Genomic DNA, 16,061 nt, shown 5'->3' with positions numbered 1-16,061 from the left:
CTTTATTATTTTGAGGTAGGTTCCCTCTATGCCCACTTTCTAGAGAGTTTCTATCATAAATGGGTGTTGAATTTTGTCAAAAGCTTTTTCTGACACGCGAGCCCGTGGCAAATGCGGCAAGGACTGCGTGACTCAGCCCAGCTCCCCGCCCGCCTGCCCGAGCCCCTGTGACCCCGGCTGGGATCCCGCCTGCCAGCTGGCTGGCCCCCTCACAGGGATCGTGCTGCTGACCCACACCTGCGACCAGGAGGATGTGCAGCCATGGGCTGCCTGGCCAGGAGTGTGGCTGCGCTGCTCCTTGGGCTGCCCGTGGACTGCACAGAGGCCCAAAATCATTGCTGGTATTTTGAAGGACTCTATCCAACATATTATATGTCTTTGATCATCCAGTTACAGGGCCTCCCCAGAAGGAAACCACTGTAATTCTGCCCACAGGATGTGTAGCAAACAGATGCCGCCCTTATGAGGACTGCTGTGGCTCCAGGTGCTGTGTGCAGGCCTCTCCATACAGAGGCTGTGGTACTTTTGGTACCTCCTGATGATGGGCATGCTCTTCTGCTGTGGTGCTGGCTTCTTCATCCGGAGGTGCATGTACCCCCTGCCACTGATCGAGGAGCTGACATTCAACGTGTCTTACACCAGGCAGCCCCCGAACCCCACTCCAGGAGCCCAGAAGCTGGGGCTGCCGTTTTACACTGACCCTGGAGGACCAGGGATGGATCCTGCTGGGAATCCTGTGGCGATGGCTTTCCAGGTCCAACCCAACTCACCCCAGGGAAGCACAGCCTACCCACCGCCCCCTTCCTACTTCGACACACCCTGCCCCCATATGAACAGGTGGTGAAGGCCAAGTAGCCGGGAGCTGCCTGGCACTTGCCTGTGCAACTGGCCGGGGAGGCCGGAGAGGCTGTCACTCGCCCTCCCTGGCCCCATCACTGTTCACTTCCAGGAATGGTCTTATGAGCCACTAAAGGGCAAATTCCTTTTTGATATCTTCAAAGAAAGCATAGCTTCCTTTCAGGTTTCCCTTGGAGGACCAGTATTTGAATTCACCCCGTGTCTCCTCTGTTGCTTCTGTTTCCAATGTAATCTGTGCTCTGGCTGAGTGGAGAGTCCCAAGGGTTAACCCCCTAGGGTGGTGTGCCCAGACCCTCAGGGGAGAGACCCCGGCGGAAGGTGAGGCAGGGCACATGCAGGTGAGTACGCGTGAACGCAAGGAGGGGCCTGGGCCACCCGGAAGGCCCCGCACATGGCAGGCAGCCCATCTGAAGCAAGGCCCCACAGGGCCAGCTGTGTGAGCCCCATGCTGGACAGTCTTCCTCTTCAAAAAGCTGTCAGAGAAACAGGCATTGGTGGCACATCCTCTGAGCCTTCTCTTCTCCATCCCCTTCCTGAAGACCAGAGCTGCCCTCTGCACAGCCAGGGCTGGGAGAGCCCTGGGTATGGCTTGCACCTCAAGGAGATGGGGATCCGGAATGAGGCTAAATTGATGTCTATAGTTATCTGAAAATCACTAAAGAAAGTTATTTAAATTCATGGGAAATTGCCCCCTGCCTCAAACTGGACATTGCATTTGATGAGCTCTTGGTCTGACTTGGGGGAAAAAATGTTCGAGCCCTTTTTAGTGTGTCCTGTGGAAGGTGGTGTGGAGTCCTGTCCTGAGGTCGGACTCGGAGTCCTTCCTGGACGTCAGCAGCTCTCTGGCCTGTGATCACGGCCAGGCACCTCTGTGCCCTCCCCTGAGGTAGCTCTGATGGTGGGTTGTGATGGACACTTTCAAAGCAGAGAGGCACATCCGGCTGGGAAGCCACATCAGCCCCTGGAGAGAGGTGTCCCAGCAGGGCGCAGTCTGTGGCTTAAGCCTGGGTTGGGAAGCCCTGGGCCCTGGCTGACTGATCTCCGCAGGTGTACGCCAGGCTCTGAAGAGGAAGAGCTTGCTAAGAAAAAGACGGGAATGCAAAACCCCAGGACTGCAGAGAGATCTCTTCAGAAAGGACTGAATAGATTTCACTGAGGAGTTAATAAAAATTAGAATAAAGAAGATCTGGTTGGAAATGCAAACCCTGGCTCAGAAACCTCTCTGGCCCTGGGATCACAGGTAGTCCTGGGGTTGTTAGGGGGCCCGAGTCCTGCTCTTCTACGTGGTGAGTAATGCCCACGATCGTGTATTTAAACCCAGATTGAGACCTGACAGGTCATGTATAGGAAGGGCAAAGCCGTGTAGCCAGACATGTAGGTCCCTGTATGTGTAGTGGTGGGGGGTGGGGGTAGGGTGCTTATTTTTGAAATGAACTAAGCAGAGCCTCTTGCGAAGTTGTCACTCATTGAACTTGAGCATCAGGGCACCTCACTGGAGTGGATACTGAGGGTTTTCATTCCCTAGCCCTAGTCACCCTGTCCCTGCTCTACTGGGACATGTCTATGGAGTAGGAGTGAGGAATCAGGATGGGGCGATGGTGACTTACCTTTTCTAAGGATGGAAAGTCTGGAGGCCTCCCCGGGAATTCCACGGGATGCTCTTGGAGCCAGATGAACACCATGGAAACAGTCTGTGAACACGGATGCTGCTGCTGGTGTCTTTGACCACCGAGTGTGACCTCTGAACTCCTGTCCCCAACTTCAGTACCTCCCGCACTCAAGTCCTTGATTCGAATGAGATAACAAAGTGCAACATTTGCTGTTTACAACCCAGGACAACTACATGGGTCCAAAAGTTCCTCTTCCTCCAGGTCATTCGTTTTGCATTTTCAGGTCCAGTTTCTCCCTTTACTGTTCTGATGAGGAAGCACCCAAGAGCTGCCCCTGGAGTTGGATTGGGTGCAGCTGAGTAGGCACCCAAATGTCCATGATGAAATTTTGTTTATCTTTTTGATAGCAAATTATCTTGAGACTGAATGATTTAGGTAGCACTCAAAGATTTTATATTCATGTTTGTGTGAGATAAATTTTGTTTTCCCTTGAACCTGAGTGAGAATCCGCTACTGTGGGCACTGACACTGTGTGTGGAAATTCCACTCTCAGTGACATTTCCTGCCCACTCTGTTTCCCCCCGTGCTGTCAGTGGACAGTGCCCACCGCTTGGAGCCATTCCAGCTCCTGGTGTGTGAAGTTCCATAGAGTTCCGTTGAGTGTGTGGCTAGGAGTGAACTGGGAGCAGATTGGTGCATGCTTTTCCTCTGGTAACACTTGGCTCATTTCCCTTTTTTGTTCTTTTCATAGGGTCATGTTTCCTATGTATGCAAAATAAAAATAAATTTGGGTGTGAAAAAAAAGCTTTTTCTGCATCTATTGAGACGGTCATATAGTTTTTATTCTTCAATTTATTGATATGGTGTATCTCTTTGATTGATTTGCGTATATTGAAGAATCCTTGCATCCCTGGGATAAATCCCACTTGATCATGGTGTATGATCCTTTTAATGTGTTCTTGGATTCTGTTTGCTAGTATTTTGTTGAGGATTTTTGCATCTATATTCTTCAGTGATATTGGTCTGTAATTTTCTTTTTTTGTAGTATCCTTTTCTGGTTATGGTATCTGGGTGATGGTGGCCTTGTAGAATGAGTATGGGAGTGTTCCTTCCTCTGCAATTTTTTGGAAGAGTTTGAGAAGGATGGGTGTTAGCTCTTCTTTAAATGTTTGATAGAATTCACCTGTGAAGCCATCTGGTCCTGGACTTTTGTTTGTTGGAAGATTTTTAATCACAGTTTCAATTTCATTACTTGTGATTGGTCTGTTCATATATTCTATTTCTTCCTGGTTCAGTCTTGGAAGGTTATACCTTTCTGAGAATTTGTCCATTTCTTCCAGGTTGTCCATTTTATTGGCATAGAGTTGCTTGTAGTAGTCTCTTAGGATGCTTTGTATTTCTGCGGTGTCCGTTGTAACTTCTTCTTCTTCATTTCTAATTTTATTGATTTGAGTCCTCTGCCTTTTTTTCTTGATGAGTCTGGCTAATGGTTTATCAATTTTGTTTGTCTTCTCAAAGAACCAGCTTTTAGTTTTATTGACCTTTGCTATTGTGTTCTTTGTTTCTATTTCATTTATTTCTGCTCTGATCTTTATGATCTCTTTCCTTCTACTAACTTTGGGTTTTGTTTGTTCTTCTTTCTCTAGTTCCTTTAGGTATAAGGTTAGATTGTTTATTTGAAATTTTTCTTGTTTCTTGAGGTAGGATTGTATTGCTATAAACTTCCCTCTTAGAACTGCTTTTGCTGCATCCCATAGGTTTTGGATTGTTGTGTTTCCATTTTATCATTTGTCTCTAGGTATTTTTTGATTTCCCCTTTGATTTCTTCTGTGATCGCTTGGTTATTTAGTAACGTATTGTTTAGCCTCATTGTGTTTGTGTTTTTTACGTTTTTTTCCCTGTAATTGATTTCTAACCTCATAGTGTTGTGGTCAGAAAAGATGCTTGATATGATTTCAGTTTTCTTAAATTTACTGAGGCTTGATTTGTGACCCAAGATGTGATCTATCCTGGAGAATGTTCCATGTGCACTTGAGAAGACAGTGTAATCTGCTGTTTTTGGGTGGAATGTTCTGTAAATATCAATTAAATCTATCTGATCTTTTGTGTCACTTAAAGCTTGTGTTTCCTTATTGATTTTCTGTCTGGATGATCTGTCCATTGGTGTAGGTGAGGTGTTAAAGTCCCCCACTATCATTGTGTTAGTGTCGATTTCCTCTTTTATAGCTGTTAGCATTTGCCTTATGTATTGAGATGCTCCTAAGTTGGGTGCATATATATTTAAAATTGTTATATCTTCTTCTTGGATTGATCCCTTGATCATTATGCATTGTCATTCCTTGTCTCTTGTAACATTCTTTATTTTAAACTCTAGTTTATCTAATATGAGTATTGCTACTCCAGCTTTCTTTTGATTTCCATTTGCATAGAATATCTTTTTCCATCCCCTCACTTTCAGTGTGTATGTGTCCCTAGGTCTGAAGTGGGTCTCTTATAGACAGCATATATACAGATCTTGTTTTTGTATCCATTCAGTGAGCCTGTGTCTTTTGGTTGGAGCATTTAATCCATTCACAATTAAGGTAATTATTGATATGTATGTTCCTATTATGATTTTCTTAATTGGTTTGGGTTTGTTTTTGTAGGTCCTTTTCTTCTCTTGTGTTCCCCACTTAGAAAAGTTCCTTTAACATTTGTTGTAGAGCTGGCTTAGTGGTGCTGAATTCTCTTAGCTTTTGCTTGTCTGTAAAGCTTTTGATTTCTCTATCGAATCTGAATGAGATCCTTGCTGGGTAGAATAATCTTGATTGTAGGTTCTTCCCTTTCATCACTTTAAATATATCATGCCACTCCCTTCTGGCCTGTAGAGTTTCTGCTGAGAAATCAGCTGTTAACCTTATGGAAGTTCCCTTGTATGTTATTTGTTGTTTTTCCCTTGTTGCTTTTAATAATTTTTCTTTGTCTTTAATTCTTGTCAGTTTGATTACTATGTGTCTCAGCCTGTTTCTCCTTGGGTTTATCCTGCCTGGGACTCTGTGCTTCCTGGACTTGGGTGGCTATTTTCTTTCCCATGTTAGGGAAGTTTTTGACTGTAATCTCTTCAAATATTTTCTCTGGTCCTTTCTCTCTCTCTTCTCCTTCTGGGACCCCTATAATGCGAATGTTGGTGTGTTTAATGTTGTCCCAGAGGTCTCTTATGCTGTCTTCATTTCTTTTCATTCTTTTTTCTTTATTCTGTTCTGCAACAGTGAATTCCACCATTCTGCCTTCCAGGTCACTTATCCGTTCTGCCTCAGTTATTTTGCTATTGAGCCCTTCTAGTGTATTTTTCATTTCAGTTATTGTATTGTTCATCTCTGTTTGTTTGTTCTTTAATTCTTCTAGGTCTTTGTTAAACATTTCTTGCATCTTCTCGATCTTTGCCTCCATTCTTTTTCCAAGGTCCTGGATCATCTTCACTATCATTATTCTGAATTCCTTTTCTGGTAGGTTGCATATCTCCATTTCGTTCAGTTTCTTTTTCTGGGGTTTTATCTTGTTCCTTCATTTGCTACATAGTCCTCTGCCTTTCCATTTTGTCTATCTTTCTGCGAATGTGGTTTTCATTCCACAGGCTACAGGATGGTAGTTCTTCTTGCTTCTTCTCTGTGCCCTCTGGTGAGTGAGGCAAGAGGCTGTCTAAGAGGCTTGTGCAAGCTTTCTGATGGGAGGGACTGGTGGTGGGTAGAGCTGGGTGTTGCTCTGGTGGGCAGAGCTCAGTAAAACTTTAATCTGCTTGTCTGCTGATGGATGGGGCCGAGTTCATCCCTTTTGGTTGTTTGGCCTGAGGCAACCCAGCACTGGAGCCTACAGGCCCTTTGGTGGGGCTAATGGACTCTGGGAGGGCTCACACCAAGGAGTACTTCCCAGAACTTCTGGTGTACTTATCCCGCAAGTGAGCCACAGCCACCCCCCACCTCTGCAGGAGACCCTCCAACACCAGCAGGTAGGTCTGATTTAGTCTCCTATGGGGTCACTGCTCCTTCCCCCTGGGCCCTGATGCACACACCACTTTGTGTGTGCCCTCCAAGAGTGGAGTCTCTGTTTCCTTTAGACCTGTTGAAGTCCTACAGTCAAAATCCTGCTAGCCTTCAAAGTCTGATTCTCTGGGAATTCCTCCTCCTGTTGCCAGACCCCCAGGTTGGCAAACCTGACATGGAGCTCAGAACCTTCATTCCAGTGGGTGGACTTTTGTGGTATAATTGTTTTCTAGCTTGTGAGTCACTCACCCAGTGGTTGTGGTTAGTTGTGATTCTGGTGCTCTCGCAAGAGGGAGTGAGCGCATGTCCTTCTACTTCACCATGTTGAACCAATCTCTACGCAGTCTTTTGACAGCACCCATGGCTGCCTCTTGCTGGTACATACATGGAAGAGAAGAGATGATTGACATTTAAATTTAGAAACGGCTCCAGTTTGGGAACAAAATATTTTACTTAGTTTTCTGTACTTCTGATTCATCACAGAAGGAATCATGATGTCAATGCCTTGCAGGGTTTTAAAAGGTCCCTACATATGCTCCCTTTCCAATATTTCTCCTTTGGGGCAGCTTTAATGACAATTTGGGGGGCCTTCAGTTGAGCCAGGAGGGCTGCTGGACTTGGAAGAAAGAGAATGGTTTCAGGAATTATCCCCTTTCTCTCCTTCCCTGCCTCAGCTAAACCTGTCCATCTGATTAGCACAAGAATGATCAGCTTTTCCCCACCTGACTGAGAAGTATGGGTTCCAGGATGATGATCCTTTTGGTTTGCAAATCTCATGCAGATGACGCCCCTGAGGATTCCTGCGCCCTCTCTGGATTGGCCCAGCTGGGTGCCCCATACTTTGCGAGATCTGCAGTGACTGAGGTTATGTCTTCTTCTGGTCCTTTTTTATTTCTGATCTCCACCAGGCCCTGGCCCAGAACTGTGTACTTGGGGAAGTTTAGACCCAAGGGAGAGGCTATTAGCAAAAAGGTCTCAACAAACTAGCTGTAGCTAAAGCAAAGGAAAAGTTTCTAGAAACTAAGCAGTCTCCTGAAAGAATGTTACACCAGATTGTGTTGTCAAAATAAGATCTCTCTGTCTCTCTGTCTCTCTCTGTCTCTCTCTCTCTCTATATATATATTTTTTCTTTTTTTTGCTGACTCACTTTGCTGTACACTTCAAACGAATACAACATTGTAAATAACTATACTTAAATTTTTAAAAATTTGGGAAAAAAGATCTCTGTGGGGAAAAATCCATTTTTTTAAAAGGGAAGAAAAGAAAAGGAAAAAGAGGCAAAGGATGGCTCAAACAACCTCTTTCCCTGAGCTCTCTGTCAAGAAGGATCATAGCACCAGCCAAAAGATTAGGGAGTTTGGACGCCAATGGAGAGAGAGAAAGAGGTAAGGGAACTGTTTACCTTAGATCCACTGATCAGGGACCGCAGTGAGGTTGTGTGGCTTTGTGAGTGCCATTTTATCAAATATCCAGAGATAGTCTCTTTGCTATTTCTGAGAATGAGGTAAGGAAAGGAAGTCAGCTTTAAAATGACCACTTTGTCAAGAAAGAACAGAGAAAGCGGTATAAACATTTACCTTTTTCTTGCAGTTCTACAAAGCTCAACTAATTCCTTTGCATTTAACCGACTCACCTTGAAAATCTACCATGTCCCAGGCACTGCGACCTATATTCTTGCCCTCTAGGGGTTCATAGTCTAGTGAGGGAGGGAGAAAAATGACCAGATTGCACCAGAGGGGCCAAGTTTTGCCTGCACGACTGTGACCTCTGCAGTGGGAGTTCTGCCCAAAGGCTGGAAGGCACAGCACTCATGCCACGGGGCTCCACCTCTCATGTGCTATAACTGGGCCAGCGATGGGCACCGGATGGCTCATCGGGGGTCTAGCCCTTAGGTAACTCTAAGTTGAGCCAACCCAGTTTCTCACATGACAATTTGTAATTGGGCTGCTGAGAGACAAAGTCAGTTAGATGTGGGGAACAAACTTGAAATTTACAGAGACTGGGGCTGAAGTCACCTGGAAGAGCCACACGCACCCAGAGAGTGATGAAGCAAAGGAAGACAGCCAGGGGACAGCATGGGATGACTCCCAGAGGGAGCAATACGAGAGAGTTTATTAGATGACTTTGAGTGATGGACAGTCACTTTCCTTCCCCGCCCTGGTTCCCAGCTCCAAAAGCAGGAGGCTTAATTTCTCGTCTCTGTGTCCTGTGAGATTGCAGTTCTTTAAAATAAATTCCTCTCTTCCTGAGTTTCTTATAATCAAAAGTTACCTGATTTTAATTCAGATTGTTACGGAGTAATGTATTAGTTGCCTAGGACTGCCGTAACAAATTACTACAGCTGAGTGACTTAAAGCAACAGACATTTATTCTCTCACAGTTCTGGAGGCCAGGAGTCTCAGATCAAGGTGTCAGCATGGTTGGTTCCTTCTGGAGGCTCTGAGGGAGAATCTGTTCCATGTTTCTCTCCTAGCTTTGGGGGTTTCAGTAATTCTTGGCATTCCTTGGCTGGTAGATGCATTGCTCCAATCTCTGTCTTCATCTTCATGTGGTGTTCTCCCCACATGCCTCTGTGATTCTCTGTTTCTTTCTCTTAAATCCAAATCATTGGATTTAAGGCCCACCCTAATCCAGGATCATCTGTCTAGAGATCTTCCCCTTAATTACATCTGCAAAGGCCCTTATTCCAAATAAGGTCACATTCTGAGGTTCTGGGTGAATATATCTTTTGGGGGGGACGTCATTTAACCTACTACAAACAAGGTATGAATATCTTTATTGCTGAATTACTCAGCTGGTGGGCATATGCTTAAATAATCAACAAAGCAGGGGTCCAGAGAAAGATTTTTTTTGAAAGAATATGATTTATAAAAAAAGGAAGCCCTTATGGAAAAAATTATGATTTAGGATTGCTTTTAATTTTATACTGCAGTGGGAGAAAGAATTCATACTTTCAGTGCCCGGGGTCTCTAAATGTATTAACCAATGTAATTTGTGAATTATAAATAGTTCATGTGATTGGAAGGTAGGATGTAAGAGGGTTTATTGTTGTTGTTGTTGGTTTTATTCTATTTTGTGTCTTACAGTTTATTGAGGCCTCTGGTGACCTTAGCAGGAACAGCCATCATATTGCTAACCTCAGTGGGTTGAGGTTAAGGAATGAATGGAGGTGAGAAGAATGCTAGTATGGATATCGTTTGCAAGAAGCTTGATTGTGAAGTGAAAGGAAGATGTAGGGGTCTCTGAGAGGTGGTCTGTCACCTCAGAAAGTTGATTAATAATCTGCTCTTTGTGTTTGAATGCTGCAATTCGCTTTAACCTCTCTCAGAACTTCTTAGGGATGGTATCCACTGATGATGTCTCTTAAACAGTAAAAACCAAAGTTGCAAACCAGGCCTCTAAACTCCCCCCAGGCACCTTCATTCTTTGGGTAAAACGGTGCCTCACTGCCATGTTCACTTAATAGCTTGACATAAAGAACACATATAGTAACCTGAGCATGCCAGGCCAATGCCTTCTTGGTCCTTGGTACTAGCTAATTTCCCTGCCTGAATGTTCTTCTTCCTTGATTACCTACTTATCTTTCAAAGCTCAGCTGGAATATTCCATTTGTTTTACCATGAAGTTCCCCGTGAAGTTACTCATTCTTTAGAACTCCCATAGCGCCCTTAAGTTATGTATCAATACATAGCACCTATCACTGTACTAAGGAATTAAGGAATTCCTTAATTTTCTGCCTCTCCCATTAAATCATTGAGATCAGGATCCCTGTCTTTCCTTCTTCTAGTCCTCAGCTCCTCACACATTTTGGGCGTATAGTATGAGTTCAATGAGTCTTTATTGAATTTTTCAGTTTGCAGTTAATACATGACCAAACACTAAGTGTGTGTGAAGGGGGACATTGTTGGATGTCTTGCAAAGGAAACCAGTCAGGAGAGAGAAAGAGGGAGAGGGATGAGGCAGACTCATTATCAGCAACCATTACCCACTTCCATTACTATGAGAATCCCGGTTTTGTGCCGATGTTCACCCTCTTCAAGCAGCCATGTGCCTTGGAGGGAACTCACCCTTGCCCAGCCCAGGGGTGGGTCTGATTGGCCTTAAGCTAATCACATTCCTGTTGTCAGTGATTGATTTGGGAATGGGAATGTCACCCAATTCTGGCCAATCACACATGGGAGACTTCAGGGAAATGTTCCCTTGCTCCTAAGAAAGAGAACAAAACGAGCTGCTGTCTCTTTCTCAGGGTGTTTTCATGTCTGGAGAGGATACCTGGAAATGCCAAAGCCATCTTGCCATCGGCCTGAGAATGGACCCAATGACTGAGGATGGAGGAACACAAAATGGTAAGAGGCTGGATCTGTAATGACATGGCCAGGCTACTGACACTGCCTGTCCAACCCCCTACTCCTTGAGAACTGGTTACCGCAGTTCATGCATTTCCTTATTGTGAAAGGTTGTTTGAATCTGTTTCTATGACTTGAAGCCAAAAGCACCCTCACCGAAGCAACTTGCCGTATAGTAAATATTCATTAAGTACACAACTTTATTTTAAAGCGATGACCACAGGAATAAAAGAGCCTGTTCCTTGTGACCCTGTTATGCACCAGGATTTGGAAAAGTAAAATATGCTGTTCCTCTGGTCATCTCATAAGCCCAAGGTTATGCCATTCATTTGACTATGCCACTCAGATGGTAGAGGCTAAATTTCATTTCCTGGAAGATTAAGAAAAATCTAGTCCTGAGCTATCTGAGGGAAAGTAAACAATGTTGTAAGACACAGACAGGAAACCTTGTTTCCATGGATCACTGACCCAAAGGAAGAGTTACTTTAAGGAGATACATAAAGTTTAAAAAATTGAAGTACAATTCCTTTTAGTTATGTTCTTAAAAATCAAACTAGGATGCCACTGGCACATGAATAGAGAGATAAAACAGAATAGAAAATCAAGAAGTAGACCCCAAAACAAATAGGAATTTAGCATATGATAAAGGTCTCATTACAAATCACTGGGAACACTGGATTTTTATCAATGATGTTTGGACAACAGGGTAGTTAGCTGTAACAATAAATACATAATTAAAATTGGAGCCGTACCTCAAATCTTACCAGATAAATTCCAGATGGGTTACAGATTTTAAATAGAAAAATATGAAACCATAAAAATAGGAAAAAACCATAAAAGATTTTCTTGTTGTAATTTATGACTGAAGAAAACCTTTAAATATATGACACAAATTATAGCACTCATAAAAGAAAAGATTGAAAAACTCAATCATGTTTTTAAAAATGTATCCATGCAAAGACAATCATAGCTGAGCCAAAAGTCAATGGACAAATTAGGAAACATATTTGAAGTCATTGCTACACAATCAATAAAAAAAAATCCAATACTGCAATAGAAAAATGGGCAAAGGATGTTGTGTCAGGTGACATGTATTTGCAATTTGGCAATATCTATCAAAATTACAAATACATAATCTTTGATTTAGCAATTCTATTTACAGGAATTATTTATAATAATTCTATTAGTAGCAATTCTATTAAATTACAGACATACTCCTATATGTGGAAATCACTCATTGACAGGTTAATCATTACAGCACTGTTCGTAGTATCAAAAAATTGGAAATAATGGAAATGATCATTAATGGGAGAGTGGTTAGACAAATGAAGATACGTTAACATAATGGATTACTATTTATTATAAAAAAAGATTGAAGTGGTCTTTGTGTACTGGTGTGGAATGATCTCTAAGATATATTATGTGAGAAAAGTATAGTACAGAACAGAATAGTGAGTTATCATGTGTGTAAATAAAAGATGGTGAGGGGATGCCTTATACAAATTTGCTTATATATTTCTGCAAGGAGAAGTAGGAAGTTGATGATGCTGGTGCCTCTGAAAGGAGAACTGAGTGGCTGGAGCATGTAGGTGGGAGGGAGTCTTCACTGTATATTACTGAATGCTTTTTGAATTGTGAACTATGTGAATGTATTACCTATTCCCGTTCCAAAATAAATAAATTACACTTAAAAAGATATTTGAAAAGAGAGAGAAATAGAAAACGCTTAATGCTTTAAAAAATGAAAACTAAAAATGAATAACTGTAAATTGGATTCAATAAATGCAGTACACCCATATCCAGCATGAGTAGAGCCTAGCATCTCCGCCACCATCTTCAGCCCTCTACCAACCTCAGGTAGACTGGGCCTTGATTTGCCAACCTCAGCCCCATCTCCACCACTTCCCACTCCTCCCACCCCAGGTCAAGCTGTCTGCCTGGGATTTGCCTCTAGGCTTCTGTCTTCTTCGCACCCAGGGCAGAGCACTAAGCCGAGGGCATCCTGAATTTCTCTGATGGGAGACCACTGATGGGAGTAGTTGTTTGTCTGAAGGGTGGAAGAGTAGTTGAGACTCTTAAATTTGGCCAATTAGACTAAGGCAGAAGAAAACAAAGCAAGGGAGGAGGTTTTCACCTGTAGAGTAGTGTAATAGGGTGGGTGAGAGGAAATGGTAATAAATCACAGGAAGGAGGAGAACCACATACTTGTCACACTTCAGCTGAATTTTTCTCTTCCCAGAGCTCCATAGTTGATGCCTTATTAACATCAGAGGGGATTTGATGTCTTGTCATATTCAGTCCTGACTATTGAAATGAAAAGGAGAGAAAATGAAAAATATGGAAAATGAAAACCAATTGCATTCTTTAATTTTAGTCAGCCCATTCCTGGAGCATATTGAATACTACTTTGGGTTCTTTCATTGTTCAGGTTATAAATAACAAAGAGTGGAAGTATTTCACATTCCTAAAGAGTCTTTCATCTCAAAGGAACTAAGGTAATTCACTAATTCAGTTACCTGAACTACATTTGGTAATTATTTGAGGATCACTTCACCCAGGGGTGAATATCAACGAGTTGTGTGACACAGCCAACAGTCACTTCATTCTCCAGTCAGTGAGGAAGAAAAATGAATAGCTAATGGGGATGTCCTCCTGAAGGATTTGCCCAGTGAAAACTTCAGGGAGATGGATGCTAAAAGAATGTAATTAACTGCCCGAAATTAATACCTCCAACCTTACTCAAGGTTTCCTGACCTCTTTACTAGAGTCAGGGTGGAGAGCTCTCTAGTAGCCCGAGAGACCTGTGAACAGCAGTCACTCCATTGCTGTATTTTTTGAGTGATAATAAATGGTTTTGTGTTTTTAATTTGTTCCCGTGTATTCACTGTTAGGATATAGAAATACAATTAATTTTTCCATTGTTACAATTGATTTTTTATGTTGATCTTGTTATCAGTGAACTTGCTGAATGCACTTATTAGTTCAAGGAATTTTTTTTTAAGATTCCTTGGGATTTCTACGCAGACCATAATGGCATCTGCAAATACGGGCAGTTTTAGTTCTTCCTTTTGTATCTGTGTGCCTTTTATTTCTTTTTCTTGCCTTATTGAGTTGGCTAGATCATGGCTGAATAGTAGTGGAGGGAGCAGACATCTTTGCAGGCATCCTTACCTTGGACCTGAGCTTAGGAGGAAAGCATTCAGTCCTTTACAATTAAATATAATGTTAGCTGTAAGTTTTTTGTAAATGTTCTTTATCAAATTGAGAAAGTTTACTGCTATCTTACTTTTCTGGGAATTTTTATCATGAATGGGCATTGAATTTTGATCAAATGCTTTTTCTATATCAGTTGATACAAACAGGTGACTTTTCCTCTCGAGTTTATTAGTATGATGGGTTACATTGATTGATTTGCGAACAGCAGTCATTCTAATACAATCTCATTTTAAAGTTCATTTATAAGAAATAGTGTCTCAATCATGTGACCCTATTTTTGGGGGGAGAAAATGTGGGTGTAAGAAGCTGGAGCTCTTCCAGCCAAGGGCGTGCAACTCAGTCCACCTCACTGAATGCAGTGCCTTCCTTCTCTCTTCTGTCTACTCTCTACTATCACCCAGAGGTCAGGAAAATGCTGCCAGCATGACAGCTGCCCAATACCCATTAGGTTGGTCATCAGACAGTGTACCGTGGAGGGTGGCCACTGCAAAAGCTTGTGTTTGTGGGAGCATGCTCACCGGTCACCACTGCCCAGAGAGAATGACCCTACTTCTTTTCTGCACATGAGTGCATTTTATCAGCAGAAGCTAAATCTCATCTAGAACCCTAGCAGAAAGGGAATTGGGAAAATAGGGTTTTATGCCTTTCCAGTCCCTGTGATCCAGGGGGGAGCATAGAAAAAGGTGGAAGTAGAAGCTGAGGACCAAGGGGCAGTATCTAGCCCTCCTCTCTGCCTCACTGAATCTGATAGAAGCCAGAGACCTTCCATCGTCTCTTCACAATTACTCTCTCTTAATTTCTCTTAATTTTTTTTTTTTTCTTTTGTGGTACGCGGGCCTCTCACTGTTGTGGCCTCTCCCGTTGCGGAGCACAGGCTCCGGACATGCAGGCTCAGCGGCTATGGCTCACGGGCCCAGCCGCTCCGTGGCATGTGGCATCTTCCCGGACCAGGGCACGAACCTGTGTCCCCTGCATCGGCAGGCGGACTCTCAACCACTGCGCCACCAGGGAAGCCCTGCTCTTGCCCTATCGATCGTGTGATTCGTGTCTGGTTGTTCGTAGGAAAACCAGACAAAATCAAAATTGTCATAGGGTAAAGAACTTTTCCAAAGGAAAATACAGGATCCAGATTGCTCATTGTCTATTCATGAGTTCACTTATTAGCTCATCCAGTCAATCAAAAAACCTGGGTGCCTGTTATGTGCAAGTCACTGCATGGAAAAAGTGGGCTCCCACGCTGACCTGATCTATGTGGCCAATAAAAGTGCCCCCATGTGCTAGGCCCTGTCCCATATGCATCATATTCTTGTCTGATCTTCACAACAACCATATGGTGTAGGCATTTATCATGCGATTCTAATGCTTTCGTCTGCCCCCTCTTTTGACTGAAGAGGTTGCACAATACGCCCTCCCCAATCATTTATTTACCTAATTTGGGGGACACCTATTATGTGCTAGGCCCTAGGGTTATGGCCAAACAAAACAGAAAGGATTTATCTGACAGACCCGTCAATCTATTAATCATAGTGCCCTGCTTACTCCCAAGCACATGACCTAAGCCTGGCCCATCGAGAAACTTCGTGTCTTTTTTGACAGTGATTGGGCTGGAGGGTTGGGAGCATGACCCAAGTAGGGCCAATTAGCATCATTCTATGCCACATGATCCAATTCTGGTTGCTGAAAAAGAGAGGGCTTCTCTTTATTCATTTGAGCCTTAGATTCAGATGTTGTGTGCTACCTAGAATCACTGTTATAGTTGCCAGCTTCATAAGCCAATAAAATCGTTTTTAGCTTAAGCTGTTAGTTTGAACCACAATAAAATTGCCATTTTTGCAGATTGGATGTCAACAGTTTCATCTGGTTTAATTTAATGACTTGATTTTCTGCTGCCTGCAATTGAAGGAGTCCTGACAAATATGGTGGTATTGTTACCTCCAACTTAGATGATGAAAGTGAGGCTTGGAGTATTCATTAGCCCAAGGTCATTCAGCTACTCAGGACAGTGAGAACTG

The 16,061-nt window shown here is 43.1% G+C and overlaps 1 pseudogene across 1 annotated transcript in view; it reads left to right on the top strand.

The window, feature by feature from the left end:
* The first annotated feature begins 350 nt into the window (after positions 1-350).
* Positions 351-16,061, top strand: part of LOC149750264 (WW domain binding protein VOPP1 pseudogene) — a 101,235-nt pseudogene continuing 85,524 nt past the window's right edge. The window contains exons 1-2 of the transcript XR_016391682.1: positions 351-9,656; positions 10,734-10,833. The product of XR_016391682.1 is annotated as a WW domain binding protein VOPP1 pseudogene (transcript). The remainder of the gene's footprint in view (positions 9,657-10,733; positions 10,834-16,061) is intronic.

Source organism: Delphinapterus leucas, chromosome 2 (assembly GCF_059928025.1).
Source record: "Delphinapterus leucas isolate spDelLeu-1000000601 "Yukka" chromosome 2, BTC_Dleu_Yukka2, whole genome shotgun sequence".
NCBI classification, from domain to species: Eukaryota; Metazoa; Chordata; class Mammalia; order Artiodactyla; family Monodontidae; genus Delphinapterus; species Delphinapterus leucas.
The sequence above is the reverse complement of the archived record's forward strand: the minus strand, read 5'-3'. Positions and strand labels throughout refer to the sequence as shown.